The sequence below is a fragment of the Anopheles funestus genome (genome assembly GCF_943734845.2).
Source record: "Anopheles funestus chromosome X unlocalized genomic scaffold, idAnoFuneDA-416_04 X_unloc_49, whole genome shotgun sequence".
Taxonomy (NCBI): Eukaryota; Metazoa; Arthropoda; class Insecta; order Diptera; family Culicidae; genus Anopheles; species Anopheles funestus.
Window position 1 is genome coordinate 1 of NW_026045175.1, and position 10,000 is coordinate 10,000.

Consider the following 10,000-nt stretch of genomic DNA (forward strand, 5'->3'; position numbering starts at 1 on the left):
CCAAAAATGGTGCAAGTTAGACCAAAAACCCTAAGTGCGCAAGGTGAATGCAAAGGTTGTTCGTCGAATAGCTCCGGCCACAGACATGGTAGCGATTAGTGGTGCATGGAAGAAATCTAGCCACAAGTGCCATCTACCCATGGCCAGAAGAAAGTGTGGCCATATCTTGGATACCGGCGGAGCTATGGGGCAAATACGGGCCAAAAATGGGTAAAATTTGACGGTCCAAAGCCAAGGGTAAATTTTTTTATTCCTCTAATAACTTCTAGCACAGACATTGAATCGGTTGGTGATGTATGGATGAAATGTAGCAAACAGTTGGAACTACCCATAAAATCTTAAAGATTGACGATCCAATGTATAGAACCGGAGTAATGTGCGATACTTGGTGAAAAATCGAGTGAAAAATTAGCTATAAACTGTTTTTGGCCCATAACTCGAATACTAGACATCGGAAGGGGGGGTCGTAGAACGATTTTTTGTTGCCCAATCGATTCCCTATCGAACGAGCAAAAGTTGTTTTTTTGACCAAAAAGGACCCCTACTCTAGTAAAATTGGCCTGATTTTACTAGTCCCCGGTACCCGTACAGGCAAAATGAGCAAAATGCTCAAGTATGAATGGTTTTTGGCCCATAACTCGAATACTAGACGTCGCAGGGGGGTGTCATGGAACAATTTTTGGTAGCCCTTGAAATTATCTATCGAATGACATATACTTGATTTTTGGCCAAAAAGTTCCCTAGACTAGTAAAAATCGCATCATTTTACTAGAGTCGGGTACCCTGGACGAAAAACCGCTATAATTGCGGTTTTTGGCTAATAACTCGAATACTAGACGTCGCAGGGGGGTGTCGTGGAACAATTTTTGGTAGCCCTTGAAATTATCTATCGAATGACATATACTTGATTTTTGGCCAAAAAGTTCCCTAGACTAGTAAAAATCGCATCATTTTACTAGAGTCGGGTACCCTGGACGAAAAACCGCTATAGTTGCGGTTTTTGGCTAATAACTCTAATACTAGACGTCGGAGGGGGGTGTCGTGGAACAATTTTTGGTAGCCCTTGAAATTATCTATCGAATGACATATACTTGATTTTTGGCCAAAAAGTTCCCTAGACTAGTAAAAATCGCATCATTTTACTAGAGTCGGGTACCCTGGACGAAAAACCGCTTAAGTTGCGGTTTTTGGCTAATAACTCGAATACTAGACGTCGCAGGGGGGTGTCGTGGAACAATTTTTGGTAGCCCTTGAAATTATCTATCGAATGACATATACTTGATTTTTTGACCAAAAAGTTCCTAGACTAGTAAAAATCGCATCATTTTACTAGAGTCGGGTACCCTGTACGAAAAACCGCTATAGTTGCGGTTTTTGGCCAATAACTCGAATACTAGACGTCGGAGGGGGGTGCCGTAGAACAATTTTTTGTAGCCCTTGAAATTACCTTTCGAATGATATATAGTGGTTTTTTGGTCAAACAGTGACCCCGAGACTAGTAACCCTCCATACACAAAACCGCCTAAAAAGTTTTGGTTTTGCAAAATTTTGAAAAGTGCGTCAAAAAAATTTTTTCAAAAAGTACCAAATCGTGATCAGAACTCACTATAGACCATAAAAAGTGAAATCCGATGGTCATTTGCAACACTTGGTCAATCGAGAAAAATTTCACTTTTTTACTAGAGTCGGGTACCCTGAACGAAAAATCGCTCAAGTGATGGTTTTTGGCCAATAACTCGAATACTAGACGTCGGAGGGGGGTGCCGTAGAACAATTTTTTGTAGCCCTTGAAATTACCTTTCGAATGATATATAGTGGTTTTTTGGTCAAACAGTGACCCCGAGACTAGTAACCCTCCATACACAAAACCGCCTACAAAAACTTTGTTTTGAAAAATTTTGAAAAGTTCAAAAAAATTTTTTTTTCAAAAACTACTAAAACGTGATAAGAACTTACTATAGACCATGAAAAGTGATATCCGATGATAATTTGCAAAAGTTGGTAACTAGTAAAAAATTTCACTTTTTTACTAGAGTCGGTGCAACGAGAAAAAAAAAGTCCGTGATGGAGAAAAATGGCACGTTTTCCACGCCTGTACGCTTTCGTTTTCTATATAGGGGGTAGGTGAGCCAGAAGCATGAATTTGACTGAGTACGTATCTTTATGAATTGGGCCCTTCTAAATCGATTGAGACTACCCCCAGGACGATCGGACGACTGCTTCTGGCTCAAAATGTGGTTTTTAGATTTTGATCGTCAATTATGAGAGAAAAAATCGATTAGAAGTAAAGATACGAAATGCTTGGTCTAAGTTGGGAAACGACTTCGGATATTTGTTGGACGTTGTCGTAGAAGGTCCGAGGACCAAGGAAAAGTGATTTCCAAGTGGATTTATGCACTATTAGTCGATGGTAAGATGTGAAATTAGTAGAACTTACCATACAGTTTGCGAAGTTGAAGCAATCGGTTGGTGAATATGGTACTGTCTGTCCAATTTGGTGGTTCGGAATGAGTGAAACGATGTTGATGATGGATAGACGTTCCGATTGCCCCCGATCGGGGAACATATAGTGGTCTTTAAGGTCCAAGTACCTATGTTTTGGTAAGCAGAACTGAGAGTTAAAGGATGAAAGTCGGCCATTCCTAATATCATCCTATCGGTGGTTCGCGAGTTGTTTGAGGACCGGAGCAGCTCGCGATGAAACGGTCCTAGGGTATTGGTTATCCATCCAAGGAAGAGTAAATGCGATCCTAGATGTGTGTCGTTGGCCGTTCTACCGGTATCGCCTATCGATGAGATATCGATGGGCATGCCTTACTCTACCGACTGGATTACTGAGAGTTTAATCAGGGATCGATGGTCAAACAGACCAATGAGCGATAAACCAAACTGAACACATATTGATGTCGGCATTTCCTATCATTTGTCGCAGGTTGTTTAGGGACCGGAGCAGCTTGCGACCGAGACGGTCCCCGGGGGTTTCTTTCTCTAAGGAGTGGAAACGATTAAGCAAAAGTCGTAGCAATAATCGATCACCTGATGTGTCGTTGGCCGTTCTTGCGGTATCGCCTGTCGATGAGATATCGATGGGCATGCCTTACTCTCCTGACTGTTTAATTGAGAGTTATAATCAGGGATCGATGGTCAAAAAGACCTATGAGCGATAAACCAAACTGAACACGTATTGATGTCGGCATTTCCTATCATTTGTCGCAGGTTGTTTGGGGACCGGAGCAGCTTGCGACCGAGACGGTCCCTTCCCGAAAGATGGTGAACCGAGTCGTCTGGCGTAAAAACCGGACGACTCGAAAGGGCTTGACCCTTTCAAGTGAGCGATAATCACATTCTACGCTCAGTTCGACAGCTACAAGGCAATCACTCGCTATGTTCAGAGCTAATACATGCAACATGCCGGCATTGTTTCCACCGACGCATGGATTCAAGACTGGTGCACTTATTAGTTAAACCGTTCGCCTCCGGGTGTTTCGAGTTCAAGTCTGGATGAGGATTGATCTTGCTGGTAATAGCTTGAGCCCCTGAATAAGGGGTCGAAGCGTACATCTTGAGACCATGTACAACATATTACCAAATCGGCACCATGGGTTCGGGTGCAAGTGATGTAACCGTGAAAGATGTTGAGCAGCCCAACATCGGTTTACACACGCATAATAGGAAGGCAGCGCTGTCGACTGGTCAGTCGTGTAAGAAGTGTGCATTATCGATCACAAATATATTGGTGATCTGTAGGTTGCGCATACACCATGCCCGGTGTAAAGTGCCGTGGTCCCCCCCGGGGGGCTGCATCAAACCGTTCGCCACGCGAACTACCCAATGGAACGAACTCTATGCATTTAATAAGAAGAAGAGATGATAATGAAACACGGTCGATTTAAGAGTTGAAAACGTTGAAATACCTATAAGCAAGTCTTAAGTTGGTGGTGACCGTTACGCCCCAACAAATTGGTGCCTTACCCTACACCAAAGAGCCATTCAACATGGTTCAAGTGAGCGATAATCACGCTCTACGCTCAGTATGACAGCTGCAAGGCAATCACTCGCTAAGTTCAGAGCTAATACATGCAACACGCCGGCATTGTTTCCACCGACGCATGGATTCAAGACTGGTGCACTTATTAGTTAAACCGTTCGCCTCCGGGTGTTTCGAGTTCAAGTCTGGATGAGGATTGTTCTTGCTGGTAATAGCTTGAGCCCCTGAATAAGGGGCCGAAGCGTACATCTTGAGTAAATGTACAACATATTACCAAATCGGCACCGTGGGTTCTGGTGCAAGTGATGTAACCGTGAAAGATGTTGAGCAGCCCAACATCGGTTTACACACGCATAATAGGAAGGCAGCGCTGTCGACTGGTCAGTCGTGTAAGAAGTGTGCATTATCGATCTCCAATATATGAGCTCAGTATGACAGCCCAATTGGTAATCCTCGGGACCTCCAGAAAGGAAGCTGGATGAGGATTACCAAATCGAAAGTTGATAAGTGTAGTGGTACCACTTAGTCAACTTGTATCCCGAAAGATGGTGGACCGAGTCGTCTGGCGTAAAAACCGGACGACTCGAAAGGGCTTGACCCTTTCAAGTGAGCGATAATCACATTCTACGCTCAGTTCGACAGCTACAAGGCAATCACTCGCTATGTTCAGAGCTAATACATGCAACATGCCGGCATTGTTTCCACCGACGCATGGATTCAAGACTGGTGCACTTATTAGTTAAACCGTTCGCCTCCGGGTGTTTCGAGTTCAAGTCTGGATGAGGATTGATCTTGCTGGTAATAGCTTGAGCCCCTGAATAAGGGGTCGAAGCGTACATCTTGAGACCATGTACAACATATTACCAAATCGGCACCATGGGTTCGGGTGCAAGTGATGTAACCGTGAAAGATGTTGAGCAGCCCAACATCGGTTTACACACGCATAATAGGAAGGCAGCGCTGTCGACTGGTCAGTCGTGTAAGAAGTGTGCATTATCGATCACAAATATATTGGTGATCTGTAGGTTGCGCATACACCATGCCCGGTGTAAAGTGCCGTGGTCCCCCCCGGGGGGCTGCATCAAACCGTTCGCCACGCGAACTACCCAATGGAACGAACTCGATGCATTTAATAAGAAGAAGAGATGATAATGAAACACGGTCGATTTAAGAGTTGAAAACGTTGAAATGCCTATAAGCAAGTCTTAAGTTGGTGGTTTCGTTGTGCCCCAACAAATTGGTGCCTTACCCTACACCAAAGAGCCATTCAACATGGTTCAAGTGAGCGATAATCACGCTCTACGCTCAGTATGACAGCTGCAAGGCAATCACTCGCTAAGTTCAGAGCTAATACATGCAACACGCCGGCATTGTTTCCACCGACGCATGGATTCAAGACTGGTGCACTTATTAGTTAAACCGTTCGCCTCCGGGTGTTTCGAGTTCAAGTCTGGATGAGGATTGTTCTTGCTGGTAATAGCTTGAGCCCCTGAATAAGGGGCCGAAGCGTACATCTTGAGAGTAAATGTACAACATATTACCAAATCGGCACCGTGGGTTCTGGTGCAAGTGATGTAACCATGAAAGATGTTGAGCAGCCCAACATCGGTTTACACACGCATAAGGGGTTTATTGTTATCTGTAGGTTGCGCATACACCATACCCGGTGTAAAGTGCCGTGGTCCCCCAGGGGGCTGCATCAAAACGTTCGCCATGCGAACTACCCAATGGAACGAACTCGATGTATTGAAAGAGATGAACAATTAATAGCGAGAATAGGGGCCCGGAAGCAATTCCGCGGCCCTACGGTCGATTCAAGAGTTGAAACGTTGTACAATCGTGGATAGCACCTAGTGCTAATATGGTGAGAGATAATGTGTGAGGAAATTTAGTTTCCTAAAGTTTAGTTAGTGGTTTCCGTTGTGCCCTAACAAACTTAAAGTTGGTGGTGACCGTTACACCCCAACAAATTGGTGCCTTACCCAACACCAAAGAGCCATTCCATATGGTTCTAGAGAGAGAGAGTTGTGTGGAAATTTATTTCCCACTAAGCGAGTGTGTGTCTGTAGTGGAACGAATTCTGGTTGATCCTACCAGTAATATACGCTTGTCTCAAAGGTTAAGCCATGCATGTCTAAGTACAAACATAAATGAATGTGAAACCGCATAAGGCTCAGTATAACAGCTATAATTCACAAGATCATCCTACCACTAGTTACTTGGATAACTGTGGAAAATCCAGAGCTAATACATGCAACATGCCGGGACTGTTGCCCTCGCGGGTAGCTGAACTGGTGCACTTATTAGTTAAACCAATCGCCTCCGGGCGGCTTGAGTTGAAGTCTGGATAAGGACGCAGATCGTATGGTCGCTTGTCGACTGACGACAGATCTTTCAAATGTCTGCCCTATCAACTATTGATGGTAGTGTAGAGGACTACCATGGTTGCGACGGGTAACGGGGAATCAGGGTTCGATTCCGGAGAGGGAGCCTGAGAAATGGCTACCACATCCAAGGAAGGCAGCAGGCGCGTAAATTACCCAATCCCAGTACGGGGAGGTAGTGACGAGAAATAACAATATGGACCTCTCTAACGATGGTCCATAATTGGAATGAGTTGAGTATAAATCCTTCAACAAGGATCAAGTGGAGGGCAAGTCTGGTGCCAGCAGCCGCGGTAATTCCAGCTCCACTAGCGTATATTAAAGTTGTTGCGGTTAAAACGTTCGAAGTTGATTGCCCGTCCAGACACGTGACCGCCACGGGCGCCCGGTTACACGCCGGGGCCGTTCGTGCGCGCGCTCACGGCTGCGACTCACAATGGTGTACTTGGGCGTTACTCTGTGAACGAGTACCGTGCTACCGGTTAACTCCGGCACGGGCTCCTCATGGTGCTCAAGATACTCACATTTACCTTGAACAAATTAGAGTGCTCAAAGCAGGCTAAGACAAAGCGTCCGGCCCCCCCGTGGGGTTGGCGTTGGCCGAGAATAATCTTGCATGGAATAATGGAATATGACCTCGGTTTATACGATTTCGTTGGTTTGTCAGAAACCTAGAGGTAATGATTAACAGAAGTAGTTGGGGGCATTGGTATTACGGCGCGAGAGGTGAAATTCGTAGACCGTCGTAGGACCAACTGAAGCGAAAGCGTTTGCCATGGATGCTTTCTTTAATCAAGAACGAAAGTTAGAGGATCGAAGGCGATTAGATACCGCCCTAGTTCTAACCGTAAACGATGCCAATTAGCAATTGGGAGACGCTACCCCTATTCGGTGCTCTCAGTCGCTTCCGGGAAACCAAAATCGGGTTCCGGGGGAAGTATGGTTGCAAAGTTGAAACTTAAAGGAATTGACGGAAGGGCACCACAAGAAGTGGAGCTTGCGGCTTAATTTGACTCAACACGGGAAAATTTACCAGGTCCAAACTTATCGAGGTAAGACAGATTGATAGCTCTTTCTCAAATTTAAGGGTAGTGGTGCATGGCCGTTCTTAGTTCGTGGAATGATTTGTCTGGTTAATTCCGATAACGAACGTGACTCAAACATGCTAACTAGAACGCTGTCAGCAGTGCGCCTCCGGGCGCACCTGACGTTACAGCCGGGCGGCGCCTTCACGGGCGGTCGTCGGCTACGTTTGCCCTGCTTAGCGGGACAACTTGTGTTTAGCAAGCTGAGAATGAGCGATAACAGGTCCGTGATGCCCTTAGATGTTCTGGGCTGCACGCGTGCTACAATGTGGGTCGCAGCGTGTTCTCGCCAATAGGCGCCCCCATTCCGAGAGGAACGGGAAATCACTAAAATGCCCATCTAGTCGGGATTGGGGACTGCAACGGTCCCCATGAACCTGGAATTTCTAGTAAGCACTAGTCATTAGCTAGTGCTGATTACGTCCCTGCCCTTTGTACACACCGCCCGTCGCTACTACCGATGGATTATTTAGTGAGGTTTCTGGAGGCTTACCTTCCGCGGTTCCTTCGTGAGCTGCAGCTGGCATGGCTGAAGTTGACCGAACTTGATGATTTAGAGGAAGTAAAAGTCGTAACAAGGTTTCCGTAGGTGAACCTGCGGAAGGATCATTACTGATGATCGTCCGCGAGTGACCAACCATGGGCTGCCTTCGGTGTAGCTCGGTCGCTCGCTTGCTATGTGTCAGAATTTGTTGAAAGCCAACTCGTTCGTTGTACACTTTGATGGGTGACCATCACTGTGTCCCCATGCCGAGCTAGATCTCCCCTAGCCGTAAGGCACTTGAACGCCCCTTCGACGACGAGTTGCATGTGTGTGGTATGTGTCAGAATCTGGTGAAGCTTTCTGCATGTGATGTGCCTTGTGTGGATCCGTGGCCATTGCATTGTGTCTGGTGTGTAGGTACCCAGACACTTAGAACGCTTGCGCGGAAAGCAAACTCGATCGTTGTACACTTTGATGGGCAACCATCACTGTGTCTCCGTGCCGTGCTAGATCTCCCCTAGCCGTAAGGCACTTTGAACGCCCCTTCGACGACGAGTTACAAGAGTGTGGTATGTGTCATAATCTGGTGAAGCTTTCTGCATGTGATGTGCCTTGTGTGGATCCGTGGCCATTGCATTGTGTCTGGTGTGTAGGTACCCAGACACTTAAGCAAACTCGATCGTTGTACACTGTGATGGGCGAGCATCACTGTGTCTCCGTGCCGTGTAAGAGCTCCCCTGGCCATCAGGCACTTGAAAGGTCCTTCGACGACGAGTTACAATAGTGGTGTGTTAGATACGTCAGGTGATGGTATCTACTGTTGTGCAATACGTATCCGGCCACGGCACGGAACGAACGGGAACTGTGGTGCAGACATACAAAGAGTTAAGCCTATTAGTCATTAACTCTAAGGACGGGGCCATGGGGCGGTACGCAAAGGATACGGATGAGCGAGTATGCAGGCCCAATACTCAATAGCTCGATCCGATCCAAGCACATGAGTTGACTGCGGCGCCAGGTTAACCAATGTGCTAGATTCTATTTGGCCAGTAGAATCTTGTGTCTTATGCGATTTGATACCAAGACACCAGAACGAAAGTTAGTTGAAGAGTTATTAAACTCTTATGAAGTATGGTTGTGCAATCACAACTTATGACTTTAACCTATAAAGTGGATATGGACTTGCAATTATAACATGGAATCTCTACACACCCCATGAGCTCGATCCAATCCACGCACACGAGTTGCCTGAGTAGCGACAGGTATACCGATGTGCAATACGTATCCGGCCACGGCACGGAACGAACGGGAACTGTGGTGCAGACATACAAAGAGTTAAGCCTACTAGTCATTAACTCTAAGGACGGGGCCATGGGGCGGTACGCAAAGGATACGGATGAGCGAGTATGCAGGCCCAATACTCAATAGCTCGATCCGATCCAAGCACATGAGTTGACTGCGGCGCCAGGTTAACCAATGTGCTAGATTCTATTTGGCCAGTAGAATCTTGTGTCTTACGCGATTTGATACCAAGACACCAGAACGAAAGTTAGTTGAAGAGTGATTAAACTCTTATGAAGAATGGTTGTGCAATCACAACTTATGACTTTAACCTATAAAGTGGATATGGACTATCAATTATAACATGGGGCACACACCATGTTCTCGATCCAATCCACGCACACGAGTTGCCTGAGTAGCGACAGGTATACCGATGTGCAATACGTATCCGGCCATAGGCACGGAACGAACAGGAACTGTGGTGCAGACATACAAGGGCCATGGGGCGGTACGCAAAGGATACGGATGAGCGAGTATGCAGGCCCAATACTCAATAGCTCGATCCGATCCAAGCACATGAGTTGACTGCGGCGTCAGGTTAACCGATGTGCAATACGTATCCGGCCATAGGCACGGAACGAACAGGAACTGTGGTGCAGACATACAAGGGCCATGGGGCGGTACGCAAAGGATACGGATGAGCGAGTATGCAGGCCCAATACTCAATAGCTCGATCCGATCCAAGCACATGAGTTGACTGCGGCGCCAGGTTAACCGA